The sequence below is a fragment of the Jaculus jaculus genome, chromosome 6, assembly GCF_020740685.1.
Source record: "Jaculus jaculus isolate mJacJac1 chromosome 6, mJacJac1.mat.Y.cur, whole genome shotgun sequence".
Taxonomy (NCBI): Eukaryota; Metazoa; Chordata; class Mammalia; order Rodentia; family Dipodidae; genus Jaculus; species Jaculus jaculus.
In genome coordinates, this window is record NC_059107.1 from 83,165,606 (window position 1) to 83,185,519 (window position 19,914).

Consider the following 19,914-nt stretch of genomic DNA (forward strand, 5'->3'; position numbering starts at 1 on the left):
GCGCAAAGCACATATATTCATTTGTTTTCAGTTTCTATCTAAGGATGAACCACAGCAGTTCTTGCAGATTTACTGTAGAAAGATCCAAAACGCCTTTCGACTCAGCAGCTTCTCTCTTGTGAGAATCTTGTCTCCAGCTATTGGGGCTCTACAATATTCATCCGACTCTCACCGCCATTTTAAAATATCCATGACCTCACAGGGCCTGACACTACCTACACAAGACCATCATAACAGGACAAGATCATGACATCAAAATAAAACAGAGGCTTATTGAGAGGGGGAGGGGATATGATGGACAGTGGAGTTTCCAAGGGGAAAGTGGGGGGAGGGAGGGAATTACCATGGGCTATTGTTTACAATTATGGAAGGTGTCAATAAAAAATATGCACATGACAAAAAGATATACCCTCAAAAACTCTTACAGTTTATTCAAAGTAGCACAATTTTAAAACCTGTGTCAGGATCTTTAGAGATTTTTTAAATATTTTATTTATTTATTTGAGAGCAAGTGAAAGAGAGAGTGTGTGTGAGCAGGGGTGTGCCAGGGCCTCTAGCCACTGCAAAAAAACTCCAGACACATGCACCCCTTTGTGTACCTGGCTCACATGGATCCTAGGGAATCAAACCTGGGTCCTTTGGCTTTGCAGGCAAGTGCCTTAACTGCTAAGCCATCTCTAGTCCTCTTTAGAGATTTTTAAGAATAGGACATTTTGAACTTCCCAATTTTGTGGTATTTTTAAAATTATTATTAACTGACTTATAATACATTCAATAAACATAATAGCTTTCAGCTTTTTCTTTGGGGTTTGTTTGTTTGTTTGACTAAGTAGTGCTGAGATTGAACCCAAAGCTTTGCACATGTTAGGCAAGCACTCTACCACCAAATGGCTCACCCTGTTCCAAACCTTCTCTATCATAGCAGAGGAGAAGAAGAATGAGAAAGAAAAGAAAGACCGGAACTTTTTTTTAATATTTCCCTCATCTTGGGTAAGAACTCAAAATATATTCCCAAGGTAAATAAATTCCCAAACTAAATGAGTCTTCTACTTCTCAGGAATAGGACAAAAATTGTATAATGAATAGGGCTTGGACATATTACCCTAGCATGCTGACTCTGGAAATTCCTTAATTCCATATAACTTACTTAACAATATTAAAATTAAAAGTAATTTGAAACTTATGATGTGAACAATTTGTTGCAGTTATTTAATAAAACTGCTTTTATAATTCACCTTAGCTTCTCAAAACCTAGTGAAAGAAATGGAGTCCCACATAACAAGGGTGTGGGCTGGGCCATCAAGTGACCCTTTAGCGTATGTCAAGTACTATCTCCAGACCTGGGACAAGAACTTCACTTCTCTCGGCCCAGGTTTTCATCTGAAACCAAGCACACTACCACCTCCATCACAGATTCTGTTCTTAACTATGGAAAAAAGTTCTTGAGAGCTAATAAAGAATTGTTTACATAGACATTAGAAATCCAATTAAGGCCAAGATAGATACAGTCTCCATTCTTATGGAACTTACATTGTAGAACAAAAAAATAAGAACACAGAAGAACAAATGCCTGCCTGTTATGATGTTTGCTGTGTAAGAGATACACAAGGAGAAACAATGCACAGGTCCTGTTCATAGAACAGCCCACTTTACAGTAAAGGTGACTGCAAGCTAGCACAGCCAAAGCACTCGGCTCAGCAAAAACATCCAGTAAGCGGCAGGTTTTGTTAGTCCACTGCTTCAGAACACAAGACACAGAAATTGTGTGAACAGTAGAAAACTACATGCTTTGAAAAATGTTTCCATGAAGCCAAGCATGGTGGCGCACGTCTTTAATCCCAGCACTTGGGAGGCAGAGGTAGGAGGATTGCTGTGAGTTCCAGGCCACCCTGAGACTACATAATGAATTCCAAGTCAGCCTGGGCTACAGTGAGACCCCACCTCAAAAAACAAACAAAACAAAGTTTCTATATATAACTAGAAAAACTTAACAGAATATAACATTAATCTTTTCCAATGCACAGTAGAGTTTGTGAAGGAAGGAGGAAGGAAGGAAGGAAGGAAGGAAGGAAGGAAGGAAGGAGGGAGGGAGGGAGGGAGGGAGGGAGGAAGGAAGGAAGGAAGGAAGGCAAAGGAAAGGAATGTTTAGGAACCTAGGCTAAAAATGTAACACCCATTTGTAGGCTGGCATCAAAAGTTTAATTGGTCCAGTGAGAATACTCTGGGAGGACACTGTCCTGAGGCTCTGTCCAAGTGGCACAGGGGAGCATAAGGCTCTGCTCCATGATGTACAGTCCCTTTCCACAACGTTGGAGATGAGGCTGGGCCTGTGGGTCTGCACCTGCATATTCCTATGTCTCAGTCCTGTGGAGACAAGCCATGCAGGAGACAGTCATTAAAAAAAGAAGTAAAAAAATTAAAAGATAAAAAAACATTCAGGGGCTGGAGAGATGGCTTAGCGGTTAAGCGCTTGCCTGTGAAGCCTAAGGACCCCGGTTCGAGGCTCGGTTCCCCAGGTCCCACGTTAGCCAGATGCACAAGGGGGCACACGCGTCTGGAGTTCGTTTGCAGAGGCTGGAAGCCCTGGCGCACCCATTCTCTCTCTCTCCCTCTATCTGTCTTTCTCTCTGTGTCTGTCGCTCTCAAATAAATAAATAAATAAAAATTTAAAAAAAAAACAAAAAACATTCAGTTGGCCTCAAAGCATTGCTGGGTTTCCATTATCTAAAGTCTCTTGTTTGTTTGTTTGTTTGTTTTTGGTTTTGAGGTTGGTTTTACTCTAGCCCAGGCTAACCTGAAATCCACTATGTATTCTCAGGGTGGCCTTGAACTCACAGCTATTGATCCTCCTACCTCTGCTTCCCGAGTGCTGGGATTAAAGGCGTGCACCACCACACCCAGCCTAAAGTCTTGTGTTTTATGACTACTTGGAGACAGAAAATAGGACTGTGAACTTACATAAGGAAAGAAATTGAAATTAAACCCCCACATGTGCTCTCACATCCAGAGAAGCCTGGAAAAAAAGACTGTCTGAGCCAGGCGTGGTAGCACACGCCTTTAATCCCAGCATTTGGGAGGCAGAGGTAGGAGGATTACTGTGAGTTCAAGGCCACCCTGAGACTACTTAGTGAATTCCAAGTCAGTCTGGGCTAGAGTGAGACGCTGCCTCAAAAAACAAAAACAAAAATGAAGGTTGTCTACCTACCATCAAAGAGAATAAACAAGATGTGTTTATCTTGACCCATATTTGTGGTGTCTAAAGTCTTTCCAAAGATTTATTACTTCATGCTAACTTCCATGAGGTTGGGATTCAAATTCAAAACTCTAAAAACACATTAACATATAAAAGTCAAGCAAACAATATCTCACAATCTAAAATTATAAAACATATCAACCAATTAGCCTCCATGATAAAACTCAGAGTACAGGGAGGCAGAGGTAGGAGGATTGCTGTGAGTTCAAGGCCACCCAGAGACTACATAGTGAATTCTAGGTCAGCCTGGGCTACCTCACAAAAAAAAAAAAAAAAAAAACACTCAGAAGAAATAAAAGCATGGGTCCTCAAAGACTTCAGCTATTGGAAAAGTCAGTAAAGAAAACATAAAAGCATGTAGTGGGGCTGGAGAGATGGCTCAGATGTTAAGGTACTTGCCGGCAAAGTCTAAACAACTGGGTTTGATCAGGACCCACATAAGCCAGATGCATTAAGTGGTGCATGCATCTATAGCTCATCTGCAATGGCAGGAAGCCCTGGTGCACCCATACTCATTCTCCCTGTTGGCCTTTCTCTCTCTCCCTCTCTCTCTCTCAGATAAATAATGAATAAAATACACAAAATAATTTTAAAGCCTATAGTGACTTAAAAGTGAAAAATCTAAAAATGATTATACTGATGATGAGGTAGAACACTAAAAGCTATAGGAAACAAAATTTAAATGGAAAGAAAACATAAAAGCAAAGGTTGATCCTAAAATATGACAGGGGTGGAGAGATGGTTCAGCGGTTAATGCTGATTGCTTACAAAGTCTGACAGATGAGGTTCAATTCCTCAGTACCCAGATGCACAAAGATGCACAAAGTGGTGCATGCATCTGGAGTTCATTTGCAGCAGCAAGAGGCCCTGGCGTCTGGCATCCCTCCTCTCTCCCTCCCTCTCTTTCTATCTCTTACCTTCTCTCTCTTTCTGTCTCTCTCTCCTTGCTAATAAATTAATTAAAATATTTAAAATATAATGGCATAAATTCCCTCCCATGGAGCAGGCCTCAAATCCAATTAGACAGCAATTGGCAAAAGACAAGCAATTGAACTAGTGGATACATTTTACCTAAGGTGGTGCAGCTTTCAGGGGTGAGTGCTGGTTAAGGCTACTGGTGACTTTTCTCCCCTAACAGGCCACATAGAACTTTCTAGCATTATGACAGCTAGTCAGCAGGGAAAAGACTTCCAGCTTGATTTCTCAGTGTCCTGCAATCAAAACATGTGGTCTTCAGCAACAGTGTTTCACCATCTAGTTTCAGTGGGTAACCAAGAGCCTTGCCAATCATCTGTACTATTTTGACATGTAACTAACTGGGAGATATCCCAACCCTGGCACTAAATTTTTTTCTGTAACAACCTATGGCTTTTGGGTACAGTCAGAACCCACTCAGAACTTAGGCCCAAACTATCGTTTTTTTAACTTATATTTTTTAATTAACACAGAAGTAGGTTTCCTTTATGGGTATGCCAAGGTCAGTTAGTCTGGGGGAAGCAGCCATGTTCTTTCACTCGTCCTCGGCAAGCAAATACAAGAGAACAATTAAGAGAACTTTAAACTATGATATTGAAACTTTTCACCATACAGTAAACATGGTAGCTCACTGGAAAAAACCAATGCTTTAAACAATGGCTTTCCCCTTAATAAAGATTACATTTTTAGCCAATGGGACAAATAGATATTTATAAAAACATTACCACTGTAGTAAAAGGGGTGTATGTATGTGTGTGTGTGTGTGTGTGTGTGTGTGTGTGTGTGTGTGTGTTTACACTGATTTGGGAAACAGAGAGGGAAAATTATATTAAAAGAAGAGAAATAGTAATATTTAAAATCACATTTTTTTCCACTAAAGTCCAGAAAGTCTTCCTTACTAGTTTCACAGTTTTTATTCACAATTTTTGTTAGTAAACCAAATTACTACACAGTTACCAGAACTCAGTCATAGTATAGTACATCATTGTTTTCAAAGATGGAGGGTGCTTAATTGTCCCCTGTTTTCTGTATTCTGCAGGTCTCATAACAACAAGCTGCAGTCTACAGTGTAACCCTAATGTAAAACACAGCAAGAATCTGGTTGTCTGAACTATTTGAAATTAAGGAGCCAGATGTTTTTAGTCGGGATATCCTGACAAGACTTGACCTAGACTTCGTTTTTATTGGTCATAACAGTCCAGTTATATTCTTGGCCAATTTTGTCCAATGGACAAGGGAAAAGCAAAGTCAACGACACCATTATCTTATCAAGATCAAATGGTTTTACTATTGTGGCAGAAGCAGGAAAACTTTGTTTACTGAAAAAAAAAAAAAACAGGAAAAGAAAGCAAGAAAAAAAGATGCTATGGGGTCATGTGTAACTCTATGGAAATGCCACATCTGTTCTTCAGTGAAGAAGCTGATTTAGAGTCTCACAGAAAACTTTGTATTTATTTATTGTTGCAAAAAAAAAAAGATGCTTTTTTATTGCTGCCCTCATTTGTCAGCTAATTATTTTTTTCTTATGAAATCCAGCCCCAGTTCCATGTGTGCACCCTGTATTTATCATGGTTCCTGTAGGTGAGATACAAGACGACCTCTAGATGTCTTTCTTTCTATGAAAGCAGCTGCTATCTACACATGTGCACACACACGACCAGGAATCAACAATGAGTTTATTGTTCATGGTGACAAAATTAATCTTGCAGAAAGGTGGGGCTAGTGGTCCTGGACTACAGACTTCGTTGCCTTGAATATACCAGTACATTTTGTCATTTACTCTGCACCAGGCTAAAATGAGCAAAATCTATTTGAAGGTATCTTGTTTGTAAACATTTGTCAAATTCTAATTTTTTTCTTTTTGTATTAAAAATTCAACTATGGATGTATATGAATAGAAATAAATGGAGATAACTTTTCTTCCACAAAAGAAAAGAAGTAGGTTTCCATATGAGTTATACTGATACTGAAAACCTAATCAAAACCCTGTGGCTGGGAAGGTCTTCCTAGAGGAGAAGTTACTACTGTTGTTCAGCTACGTGGATATGCTGATGCCCACCAAATTGCCCTCTAAGTATTTATGTGTCTGCGTGTATCCTGGTGCTGCTATCACTTTTGGTTAGAGAAGTTTCTTTTTCTGTGCTGAGAAGTGACAGCTGAGTGTTCAGCACTTAATGAGACCTCTGTCATACTCTCTAATGGCTCAGGGACTATAGTGGAAGAGATAATAGAAAGAATGTAAGAGCTAAAGAATGGGAAGGAGTTTTTTGGAATACTATGTCCCAACACAAGGTAATCATTGTTTTCACAGCTGCTGTAATTACCTGCACAAGACCTGCATAATATTGGGCCCATCAGCAGATTATCATGGGTGATAGAGGAAGGGGAAAAGGCATTAATATAGAAGAGTCAATAGAGAAGAATAGGAAAAGAAGAGGGCTCAGTGGACACGGTGGGGTGTGAGGAACAAAGGAAAGTGGTGAGAGGGGATTATGTAGGTTTTTAAATAATTTTTATTTTAATAATAAAAAAATAAAATAAGGCTGGAGAGATGGCTTAGCAGTTAAGTGCTTGCCTGTGAAGCCTAAGGACCCCAGTTCGAGGCTCGGTTCCCCAGGACCCACATCACATTAGCCAGATGTACAAGGGGGCGCATGCATCTGGAGTTCGTTTGCACTGGCTGGAGGCCCTGGTGCAACCATTCTCTCTCTCTCTCTCTCATCTGCCTCTTTCTCTCTCTGTCTGTCACACTCAAATAAATAAAAATGTACAAAAATTTTTAAAATATATATAATATAATAGAATTGTCTGAAAAAGAGGCTAGAGAAATGGCTTAGTGGTTAAGGTTAAGGCCTGCAAAGCCTAAGGACCCAGGTTTGATTCCCAAGTACCCATATAAGCCAGGTCCACAAGATGGTACGTGTGTCTGGAGTCTATTTGCAATGGCTAGAGGCCCTGGCACTCTCTCTCCCTCCCTCTGTTTTTTTTCTTTCTCCCTCTTCTCTCTCAAGCACATAAATAAATAAACATTTTTTGAAAGGATTATCTGAAAGATATCTGAAATTTAGAAATGTAGTCATTTCTCAAATTGGATTTTTTAAATATATTTTTGTTATCTGCAAACAAACTCCAGATGCATGCACCTCCCTGTGCATCTGGCTTTACATGGGTACTGACAAATCAAACCTGGGTCCTTTGGCTTCGCCAGCAAGCACTTCAACCACTCCCCTCTCCAGCCCCTCAAACTGGATTTATTATTAGAAGGAGAGAGAGAGAAAAAATAGGAATATGAGCACACCAGGGCCTCTGCAAACAAACTCCAGATACATGCCCCACTTTGTGCATCTGGCTTTATGTGGGTACTGGGGAATCAAACCCAGGCCATCAGGCTTTGCAAGCAAGTATCTTTAATCACTGATCTATCTCCCCAACGTAGCAATTTACAAAGCAATTTTTTGAAGTAAGGTCTCACCTCAGTATCCCAGGCTGGCTTTGAACTGAGAGCTGTCCTCCTACCTCAGCCTACCAAATGCTAGTACTAAAGGCAGGTACCACCATGCCCTCAACTGGATCTTTACAGGATAAAACCTACATATCACAAAATATAGAAAAATTAAGGATTGAAAAATAAACTATTCAAATGCTCCCTTTTTAATAAAATGAATGAACTCATGGTTGTTTGGTTTTTTTTTTTTTTTTTTTTTTTTGGTTTTTCAAGGTAGGGTCTCACTCTAGCTCAGGCTGACCTGGAATTCACTCTGCATTCTCAAGGTGGCCTCGAACTCAGAACTCAGTGATCCTCCTACCTCTGCCTCCCGAGTGCTGGGATTAAAGACATGTGCCACCACGCCCGGCTTGAACTCATGTTTTTAATACAGTATACTAAAATGCCTATGAAGAATCATTAGAATCACTTTATTTAGAAATGAAACTACTATTTGAGGTGTCAGTGGCAGATAAGGATGCCGTTTGGAGCCTTTGGCAGGCCCCCATAGGTGAATCACAGCAGAGGCCCTTGGGATTTTGGAGCTAGGCGCTGCCATCACCTGCAATTATTCTCCTTTTGGGAGATAGCTCTTGTCCTGCTATTGGACCTTAGTGGAAACTGAACACTTGGCAATGGGCCATCAAGTTATTATGTGACCTGAACTGTCCATTATGAGCTGGGTGTTATCTGACCCACCAGGCCATAAAGTTGGGCATGCACAGCAGCATTCCATTGTCAAGTGGAAGTGGTATATATCTGATCAGGCTTGAGCAGTCCCTGCAGGCTCAAGGAAGTTGGCCAAACGCCTATAGTTGCTACTTCTGTTACAATGCCTTCTGTCCCCAAGCATGTATGTATGGCATCATGGGGTGTGCCCTATGATCAATTGACTGAGGAGGAGAGGAAAAGTACATGGTTTCCAGATGGTTCAGTATATTATGCATGCAACTCCTGAAGTGGACAGCTGCAGCATTACAGCCCCTTTCTTGAACAACTCTGACTGTGGTGAAGGGAATGGGCAGAACTTCAGGCTGTGCACATGGTTGTACATTTGCTTGGAAGGAAAAATGGCCACATGTGCAGCTATACACTGATTCATGGGCTGTGGCCACTGGCTTGGCTGGATGGTCCAGGACTTGAAAGGAGCACAAGTGAAAAATTGGTGAAAGGGACATTTGGGGAAGATGTATGTGGATAGAGCTCTCTGAGTGGGCAAAGGATATAAAGATATCTGCTCATCAGAAGGTGACCTCATCAGAGGTCAGGTAGATAAGCTGACCTGTTCTGTGTATAGTGGTCAACCTCTTTCCTCAGCCATCTCTGTCATTGCCCAATGGGCCCATGAATAAAGTGGCCATGATGGCAGGAATTCAGGCTATGAATGGGCCCAACAACATGGACTTCCACTAAGACTGGCGTGGCTATGGCTGCTGCTGAGTGCCAAATTTGCCAGCAGCAGAGACCAACTCTGAGCCCCCAATATGGTAGCATTCCTCAGAGTGACTAACCAACAACTTGTTGGCAGGTTGACGACATTAGGCCACTTCCCTCGTGTAAAGGGCAGCTTTTTGTCCTTACTGGAATAGACACTTATCCTGGGCAGGCATTTGCCTTTCCTGAATGTAGTGCTTCTGCCAAAACTACCATCCATGAGCTTATAGAATGCCTTATTCACCATCATAGTATTCCCCACAGCATTCCTTCTGACCAAGGAACTCACTTCACAGCCAAGGAAATATAGCAGTGGGCCCATGATCATGGAATTCACTGGGTTTACTATGTGCCCCACCACCCTAAAGCAACTGGCTTGATAGAATGGTGGAATGGCCTTAAAAAAAAAAAAGCTACAGAGCTAGGAGTGGTGGCACATGCCTTTAATCCCAGCACTCAGGAGAGCAGAGATAGGTGTATCACTGTGAGTTCGAGGCCACTCTGAGACTACATAGTGAGTTCCAGGTCAGCCTGGCCTAGGGTAAGACCCTACCTCAAAAAACCAAAAAATAAAAAAATAAAAAACAGCTACAACACCAACTAGGTGGCAATAGCTTGAAGGGCTGGGGGAGTGTCCTCCAGCAAGCTGCATATGCTCTGAATCAGCGTCCTATATACAGTGCTGTTTCTCCTATAGCCCGAATTCATGGGACCAGGAATCAAGGGGTGTGAATGGTCCCACTTACCATCACCCCAAGTGACCCATTAGCCAAATTTTTGCCTCCTGTTCCCACAACCTTACACTCTGCTGGCCTAGAGGTCTTGGTGCCAGACCCAGGAGGCACAAAGACCATTCCATTGAACTGGGAGCTAAGACTTCCCCCCTGGCCACTTTGGGCTCCTGATGCCCTCCAGTCAATAGGCTAAGAAAAGAGTTACAGTGTTAGCAGGGGTGATTGACCCAGACTACCAGAGGGAAATTGGTCTGCTCCTCCACAGTGGAGGTAAGAAAGAGTATGTCTGGAGTATTGGAGATCCTTTAGGGCCTCTCTTAGTGTTACCATGCCTTGTTACTAAAATCGATGGACAACTGCAATAACCCAATTGAGGTAGTGTGATAAATGGCCCAGATCTTCAGGAATGGAGGTATGGGTCATCCATCCAAGTAAAGAAACAAGACCTGCTGAGCTGTTTACTGAAGGTGGAGGAAATGCAGAACGGGTAGTAGAGGAAGGTAGTAGCCGGGCGTGGTGGTGCATGCCTTTAGTCCCAACACTAGCACTCGGGAGGCAGAGGTAGGAGGATCACTATGAGTTCAAGGCCACCCTGAAACTACACACTGAGTTCCTGGTCAGCCTGGGCTAGAGTGAAACACTACCTCAAAAAAACAAAAAAGAAAAAGAAGAAGAAAGAGGAGGAGGAGGAGGAAAAGGAGGAGAAGGTAGTTACCAATACCAGCCAAGGCTACATGACCAGTTACAAAAAACAAGGACTGTAATTGCAATGTTTCTGTCCTACCTTGATAAGAGTGTTTGTATATATCTACACCAATATTAAGATTATATCTCTAGCTAACTGTTGTTGAATTTATATTAGATCTATTATATTAGAGACTAAGCATTCCTCAAGGAACCTTACTTTGTGTTGGGGGGAAAAGATTTTGCATTTCCAGTTGTATGTGGGATAGTTATACCATTTTAGGCAGAATTATGAGCTTGTTTTCATTTGGAAATTAAGTATGATGTAAGGAGATATGGTTTGGTGTCAAGTTGACAAGGGGTGGACTTGTGATGGTTAAGGTGTTGTCAACTTGATCTGATTAGTAATCCACAGAAATCCCTTTTGGGTGGGTCTCTGAGGTTGCTTTCAGAATGATTAACTGAAGGAGGAAGTCCTTCCTCCAGCGTGAGCCCTTCCCCCAGCGTGGGCAGCGTCTTTCAGAGGAGTGTGGATTTCTGTGTCCTCTGGGGCCCAGCCACTGTTCCCCCCAAAGGCATCCCAGGCAACTATGGAGACTAAGGTTGTGTGCCCATGACAAAAGAAAGAATCACTCACAGGAGCCAGTTTCAGTGAACAACTACAGCTCTCAGTTTATTGTCAGGGAAATGGATTTATAAGCAGTTGAAGGCAGGAAGAGAACCCTAAGGGGTTTGGTGGGTTTAAAAGTTGCTAGCCTATGCCTAATATGGGGACATTCATTCCAGTACATAGGTAATGGTAAAGGGAAGGTATGCAAAAGTGCTAGCTGATACTATAAAAGGAGTTTCCTAGGCAACTGGCCAAAGACCACAGGGTTATGGGCAAAGCCTAAGTCTTATCAAAAAGTCCAGGGATCCCATGCTTGGAGAGGGAGTGGCATTACTTCCTGCTGATCTTGGGGTCTGGGGGTCCAGGCTCACTGTGACCCCCAAGAATGGGGGGAGGAGCTCCTCTGCCTGCCCGGTTCCGAGATATGACTAGTGGCAGCGGTTCAGGCTGCTGCAACCCCTCCATAGCCTGGGGCCTTCGTGTCAGACGGTTTAGGTTTGCTTTAATCCAGGGCCCTGCCTATGTCCGACAGAGGACTTTATATAAGGAAGCTCTGGGTGAAAAGAGCACCTTCCTTCCTTCCACTTGGCTGCTGGAGCTGTTTGCTGCCTTCCAGGGTTGATTGAAGATCAGCATGGACTGAAGACCAGTGCCAACTGAAGACTCATGTGGGTTGAAAACTAGCGGCTCCTCAGGTAGCCTCCAGGCCTTCAGTGTCAGATCGGGACTGCTGTGGCATCTGGCCATGTGGACTGAGCAACTACCGGGTTCCTTGATTCTCGGGCCTACAACTGCTATTGGACTACCATAAGCTAATCCAATAAATTCCCTTTTTAATATAATTCATTCTAGCAGTTCTGTTCCTCTGGAGAACCCTAATACACCACCACACCTAGTAACCCAAGACCCCACCTTCAGGAAGCTACCCAAGCACACTGCTCTTCAACAAAACAATGCCAACTCTGCCCTAGCAACTCCCTAGCAATCCTGCCCCTTCTGTTTATGCGTGTGCAGTGTGTATGTGTGCATGCATGTTCATATGTGTGTGGGCCCAAATGTGTGGGTGGTATACATGTGAAAGCCAGAGAACAACCTGAGTGTCTTTCTTTGTTGGGCACAGGTAAGGGTCCCAGGCCACTGAGGGTTAAAATGGGCCTGAGCTGCCAGGCATGGCTAAGGGTCCCCAGGCTACAGGAGGTCACTTCCTTACGTCCCCCCCCCCAGCATAGGACACCTGGACTTAGGCTGTGCTCAGAGCCCTCTGACCTTTGGCCACTTGCCTAGGAAACTCCTTATATAGTATCCAGCAGACTTCACACAGCCCATCCCCCTGCAATATCCCATACCTTTTCCCATCACTACATAGATCACCTGACTCTGTCCCTATGTGCTAGAATGAATGTCTCCATATTAGGCATCGGCAAGCAACCTTTGAACCCACCAATCCCCTTAGGACCCTCTTCCCATTCTCTTTGTCAACTGCTTATAAAAACTCAGTCCCCTGACAAATAAGCGAGCTGTTCTCTGAAGCTGTCTCTTGGGTGTTTCTTCCTGTCACACTCATGGCAACTCAAGATCCTGCTCCATAGTTGCCTGGATGCCTCTGGGGAGCCAGTGCACAATTAGCCTCCTGAGGAATCAGGGACCCCACAATTCTTAAGTTATGCTATCAATCTTTTTTCAAGGAACTGTCTCTTGTTGACAATTAGTCTAGTCTGGCTGACCAGAGAGCTCCATTGATTGGTACATCCCACCTTCCTTGGTGCTTGGATCACAGGCACATACCACCATGCCCAGCATTGTATGTGAGTACTGAGAATCAAATTCAGGTCCTCATGTTTATGAATACAGTACTTTACTCTCTGAGCTATGCCCCCAGCCCTACAACTCCCCTTTTGTGGTTAGTTTTCATTCAAACTCACCCTAGAACATATCCTGGGACTAGAGGCAATGCACCAATCCAGCTTGGTCTGCTTTTAGAAGCAGGTATAGTAAAGCAAACTGTCCTCTTAAAATGAACCTCTATGAAAAAAAAAAAAAAATCCCCTCATCCTATAAATATATGACTGGGTGTGCATATGATTAAAATCAGATACATTTAGCTAGGGCGATTGCTCAGTGGATAAAGTACTTGCTACACAAACATGGGTACCTGAGTTTGGATTCCCAGAACCTATGCAAAAGCTGAATGCTGTAGCACTAGCATCTGTAACTATAGCATGTACCTAGGGCATGAAGGGACACTGGGACAGGAGTGTGGTGGTTTGAATTAGGTGTCCTCCATAAATTCATGTGTTCTGAATATTTGGCTCCCAGCTGATGGCAATTTGGGAGGTTGAGCCTTGCTGGAGGGGGCATGTTATTGTTTGTGGGCTTAGGGATGTTGTAGCCAACTCCTCCTTGCCAGAGTTCGGCTCAGTCTCCTGCTGTTGTTATCTACCTAAGGTTGGCAAGGAGGTGATTTCCAGCTTCTGCTCTACCATCTTTCCCCTGCCTTCATGAAGTTTCCCATCAAGACTGTAAGTCAAAATAAACCCCTTCCTCCCATAAGCTACTCCTGGGCTGATGTTTTTCCCAGCAACAAGAAAGTAACTACAATGAGGAGAATTTCCAGGAAGCTCGTGGGTCATTTAGCCTGGCCAATGCTGCCCAGTGAATAATAAAGCATACTCTCAAGCAAGATAGAAGTGAAGAAGACCTTCATCTGAACTTTTTCTTCTGACTACTGTACACATCTCACATGCGTGCACATGTACACACATGCGCGCACACACAATTGCATGCATCATGAGAAAGGACATGTACAGTGAACAATGGCTTATGTAAACTAATACTGTCAATGAAGACAGAAAACCACTCATAACTCATCCCTCACAAACAAGTCCGCCTCCTCCTTCTAGATTCTCAGAAAAACACTGGGATCTTGACCAGCCTCACTCTGAACCCATGGCTTCCTTACAGAGTAACTGTCCTATACTGGTGTAAATAAAATCCCTTGCTGTTTTGCTACTTGTTGGCCTTGTTCAATCCTTTGAGTAAGACACCAAAAACCTGGAAAGACCCAGTCCAGACAAGATCGCCAGTAACAGGTACGACAGTGAAGGTGGGAGGGAGTGTGAGCAAGGTACAGAGGTGACAATCTAGCATCAGGATCCACCTGACCTCTGTGGTATTCATGTCAGGGACCTAAGGGACATATGATTGGAAGAGTCAAAGACCAGACTTCAGAAACTGTGACTTGTCAGCTGAAGGAATTTGGTTTCATTACATAAGTAATAAACCCTAGAGCTTCTTCACAGCAGCTTTGAGATGATTATCAAGGTAAGACCTGGAAGAAAGAAGGATTTAGACAAAGAAAAGATGGCTGAGAGGTTAAAAGTATTATTTGCAAAAAGCCTGCCAGCCCAAGTTCCATTCCCCAGTAGACACATAAAGCCAGACAAAAGAAACTGGTACAAGCATCTGGCATTTATTTGCAGCTGCAGGGAACCCTGGCATGCCCAAATGCATGCACACATAAACATTTGCAAAGAAATAAATAAAAATATTTCAAAAATTTAAAAGGAGGTTCGGGCATGGTAGCACACGCCTTTAATCCCAGCACTTGGGAGACAGAGGTAGGCCACCCTGAGACTACAAAGTGAATTCCAGGTCAGCCTGAGCTACAGCAAGACCCCACCTCAGAAAACCAAAAAATAATAATAATAATAAAAGGAAACAAGAAATTGTTTTCAAGACAGCAAGACCTTCCCACTTTAGAACTGGCTAGCCAAATACAATTGTTTAAACTTAAAAGCTGAGAAATAATCCATGTTATCAAGCTGACATCAGTCTGTTCAGGAAAGAAAAGCAACAGCTTTCTCGCGTGATTTTATAATGTTCATGGTCACCATGTGTCTTTAGCCACCAGCATAGCAGTTAATAAGCACAAAACTGTTGGACAGAAATAGTTTAGGTTTGGGCTGAAGAGATGGCTTAGCTATTAAGGTGCTTTCTTGCAAAGCCTAAGGACCCAGGTTTGTTTCCCCACTACTGACATAAGCCAGATGCACAAAGTGGCACATGCATCTAGAGTTCGTTTGCAGTGGCTGCAGGCCATGGCATGTCTATTCTTTCTCTCTCTCCTCTCTCTCTCCCTGTCTCTCTCTCTCTCAAATAAATAACTAAAATTAAAAAAACAAATAAATAAAAAAGAAATAGTTTAGGTTTTACGTCTGGAAGGATCACCCCAGTCTGGGTGACACATTTTCTGTCATCTGTGAAGTACTGAATCTATTGGATGCAGAGTGAAATGTCAGTCTGGGGGAGTGACAGGGTTAATGTAGGTACTTAGGGATAGATGGTGGGGCAGGAGTTCAGGAGTTCAGCTAGAGATAAAGAGTTCTTGAGAAGTAAGGGGAAGAAATCTCACCACCATCACCCACCCCACCCCCAGCCCAGCAACTGCTTCTGAAAATTATATAGAAGCTGAGAAACTGCCTGGTTGGCTGAGGAGGGCTCCAGCCAGAAGAAAAAGTATGGCTGGAAAAGTCCAGTTAAATTCGGCTCCTTGTAAAGCCTCTCTGCAATGAGCTTGTGGGTCAGAATCAACCTATTTTTTCAGTACAATTCTAAGTCACTGTTAAACTTTCAATAAACAATCAGTTTAGGACATTTCCAAATGTAGATAGGTACAGCCTCAATGTACTTATATCCCTAGACCCTAGCCTCCTGCACCCCAGGCCCAGATGAGTTTCCTACTTTTGGTGGCTCCCACCCAATATAACAATTGGGTGCTGTTCTTGCTTGTGATGAAGTCTGCCTGATTATTTCTATCTGTGCTATAATTCTGCTTCTTGAACAATGAGGCTTGCTGCCTAAATCCTCTTATTCTCTCCTCTAGGCATTTGACTGATTCAGCCCGTGGATGTGACAGGTCTTTGTCCTTCTCTTAAGAATCCAGTTCAGCAGAGCAGAGCTGCTCCCTCTGGCTCCTACCTTTTGCTTCTACGTGACCAGAATGGGCTTGGGGCGAAGTCCTGACTCCATCTGTCCCACCCTGACGGAGGGAAGAACATGAGATCTGGGGTTCAGTGTGGGTTGCTGGAATGAGCAGAGCTGCTTCCCACTCACACCACCAAGAAGTGAAAGCACCAGGTTGGTTGACCTTCGGAAAGCACATTACAGGGTAGCATCCTTATGGAAATCAGATCACTGCTGACAGCCCTGCTGATTAGCTGACCCACTTTCCCCCTCTTCTGATAGTTACCAGTGAATTAATTCAAGTGTGGGTGTGTTTTGGAGTTACTATCAACAAGACAAATGATATTGGCCTCCCAAATAGTGTCTATGATTCAATTATTCTTAATTAAGCAGTGCTTATCTAAGGAAGGATCACTCTGCAAGACCCTCAATGCCTCCCTGGATACACCAGCATCATTATCAGAGCATCTGCCTCCATCAGTGCTAACCCAAAAGCATATGATTCACCACTCATTTTATTATGTGTGGAGATTTCTAACTTGAACTGAGAATGTGTCCTTAATCTGACTGTACAAGGAATGATGTGAAGATATAAACATGTCACAGGGGGACCCTACTGATGTGCTACTGAAAGACCCTGGGCATGCTCACTCCAGCAGCACATATGCTAAAATTGAAAGATCATGGTCATTTCTGCTCCCTGGCTCCACCTGTCCCACCTTGAGGGAGGGAGGCACTTTTGAAACTATGACTGTTTGGGCTTTACTATGCAGTGGCCTTAGAATTTTGTGGATTTTCATATCACTGGGAATTTTCATCTAAGCTGATTTTATGGCATTTTATTTTAAAAAGTATCATATTAGCCGGGCGTGGTGGCACACGCCTTTAATCCCAGCACTCGGGAGGCAGAGGTAGGAGGATTGCCGTGAGTTCAAGGCCACCCTGAGACTCCATAGTGAATTCCAGGTCAGCCTGGGCTGGAGTAAGACCCTACCTCAAAAAAACAAAAAAAAAGTATCATATTAAGGCCAGAAGGGAACTTTTGAAATGAGAAGCTAAAAGTAAAGTATGTGTAATGCAAAATTTATCATCTTAGATTGGGCTTCTGCGTGAGAATGAAAATACCTAGTAGCAGAGGCCAGTAAGTTAAAAAGGAGACATAAAGGGAAGAGAAAGTAAGGGAGGAGGGTACTTAATAGGTTGATATTGTATATATGTAAGTAGAATGATTGAGATGGGGAGGGGATATGATGGAGAATGGAATTTCAAAGGGGAAAGTGTGGAGGGGAAGGTAGGGAATTACCATGGGATATTTTTTTATAATCATGGAAAATGCTAATAAAAATTTAAAAAAAAATTATCATCTTATCTTTTTCTGATGTTATTTTTGGCTTTTTGAGATAGGTCCACTAAATAATCCACACAGGCCTCAAACTTGTGATCCTCCTGCCTCTGCTTTCAGAGAGCCTGGGTAACAGGCCTGCACCAACATGCCAGCACTCCTGATTCCATCTTACACATGTCTAAGTGTACATGTCAATGATGTTAAATACATTCATATCGTCATGATGACAATTTCCAGAGCTGTTCTCACGTGGCAAAGCTGAGACTCTACACCTGTTAAAAAACAATCCTCACACCAACTGACAGAAACCTGGAAGAAGCCATTCTGCATGCAGTTCCATGGAAGAAAGAGAAATCACCAGTGAAGATACTCAACAGTGGACACTGCAAGCCTTATATTTGGCCAACCAGGCCAAATGAGCCAATGGGTGCAGTAGTGGCACATCTGTCATGGTGGAAACCAACTGCCCTCTAATTGGACTGGAGGCCCGCTCCATGGGAGGGAATACATTCCTGATACTGAACACTTAAAACAGGGGTAGTCATGAGACCTAGGGTATAACATCTGCTGTTGTCTAGCTAAATGTATATACTATGCTTATCAAACTGTCCAGTAAGCACTTCTCTTAATGGTCATACCCTTATATATGCTACTCTCACTTTGGGTAGAGAATCTTCTCCTTTCAGATGATAGTGACCTTTGGATGACTTAGAAGGTGTCATGGTGCTGGAAAGAAGTGCTGCAGTGTTCAGTACTGCAATATCTCTATCACACCTTCCAAGGCTCAGGTTCTAATGAGGAAGAAGTGGCGGAAAGAATGTAAGAGACAAAGGAAGGGTAGGACTCCTTACAACGTGCTCCCTCCAGACACAAAATGGCCTGGATATCCATGACCTCACAGTACCTGACACTACCTACACAAGACCGTCATATGAGGAGGAAAAGATCATGACATCAAAATAAAAGACAGACTGGTTGAGATGGGGAGGGGATATGATGGAGAATGGAGTTTCAAAGGGGAAAGTTGGGGGAGGGAGGGCATTACTGTGGGATACTTTTTATAATCATGGAATTTATTAATAAAAATTTGAAGAAAAAAATAAAAATAAAATAATTTTTTAAAAATCCTCATTCTGTTCCACTCAGTCACTGAGATCTTCCCTTATGAAAGAACCCTGTCTAATTTCCCTTTAAATATTGTCACATCATTGCTACCAACTCTGCAACTTCTGTATATCTCCAGATATACTGTATATCTCCAGATCCCATGACTTTGACCACTCACCCCTGCTCTTTTCCTCACCACCACCACCTTCTTCCCTCTCTTCCTATCCAGAGTCTCCTCACCATGCAATTTCCTCCTCAGCATCACATTGACCAGTGTAGTTCTGCTTCCTCTCTGCAGACTTCTTTCTTTCAGATCAATTTTCAGTTTGCTTTGTTATATGTTTTATTTTTGAGATAGGGTCTCATTACATAGCTCAGGCTGGCTTCAAATTTATAATCCTCCTGCCTCATTGTCCCAAGTGCTGTGTCTAGCTCAGTCAGTATTTGATGTGTGTGTTTGGAAGTTTGATTATAATATGGCGAGGAGAGGTTCTTTCTGGGTTTTGTCTGGCTGGGGTTCTAAAGGCTTCCTGTATCTGCATTGGCACCTCTTTCCCAATTTGGGGGAAATTTTCTTCTATGATTTTGTTGAAGACGCCTACTATGCCTTTGGATTGGATGGAGTTCTTTTCCTTCTACTATGCCCTGAATTCTTATATTGGATCTTTTCATATTGTCCCGAATATCTTGAAATTCCCACTCATACTTTTCTATAAGTTTGTCTTTCTCTTTGTTGGACTGTATTAGGTCTGCCACCTGGTCTTCTAGCTTAGATACTCTGTCCTCTCCCTCATCCATCCTACTGGTGAGATTTTCTAGAGTTTTTTATTTCATTAACTGTGTTCTTCATTGCTAGTAATTCTGACTGGTTTTTCTTTATTATTTCTATTTCCTTATTTATGTCTTGTATTGCCTTCTTTATTTCATGAAATTGGTGTCCTGCATCTTCTTTGATTCCTTTGATTTCCTCTTTGATTTCTTCTTTGATTGTTTTGATGTGTTCTTTGACCTCTTTGAACATATTTATAATCATTCTTTTGAACTCTTTCTCAGGCATTTCCTCTAACTCTTTCTCACTGGAGGACAATTCTGATGCATTAATACTTTTAGGTGGATTTATATCGTCTTGCTTTTTAGTGTTTCTTGTGTTATAATGTATATATTTTTGCATCTTGGATTAAGTTAATGCTTGGATTTTCTAGCTAGCTGTGTATTCTTAGCTGTATCAATTGATTTGATGTAATATATTTTCAGGGTAGGACCTTAAGGTGTAAGGTGTGGCTCTTAAGACTCTCAGAGTATCTACAAAGATGTTCTTGGGGGTTG

At 42.6% G+C, this 19,914-nt stretch overlaps 1 pseudogene; it reads left to right on the plus strand.

Moving 5' to 3' along the window:
- The first annotated feature begins 2,207 nt into the window (after window positions 1-2,207).
- Window positions 2,208-2,394, plus strand: LOC123461906 (annotated as a pseudogene).
- The last annotated feature ends 17,520 nt before the right edge of the window (window positions 2,395-19,914 follow it).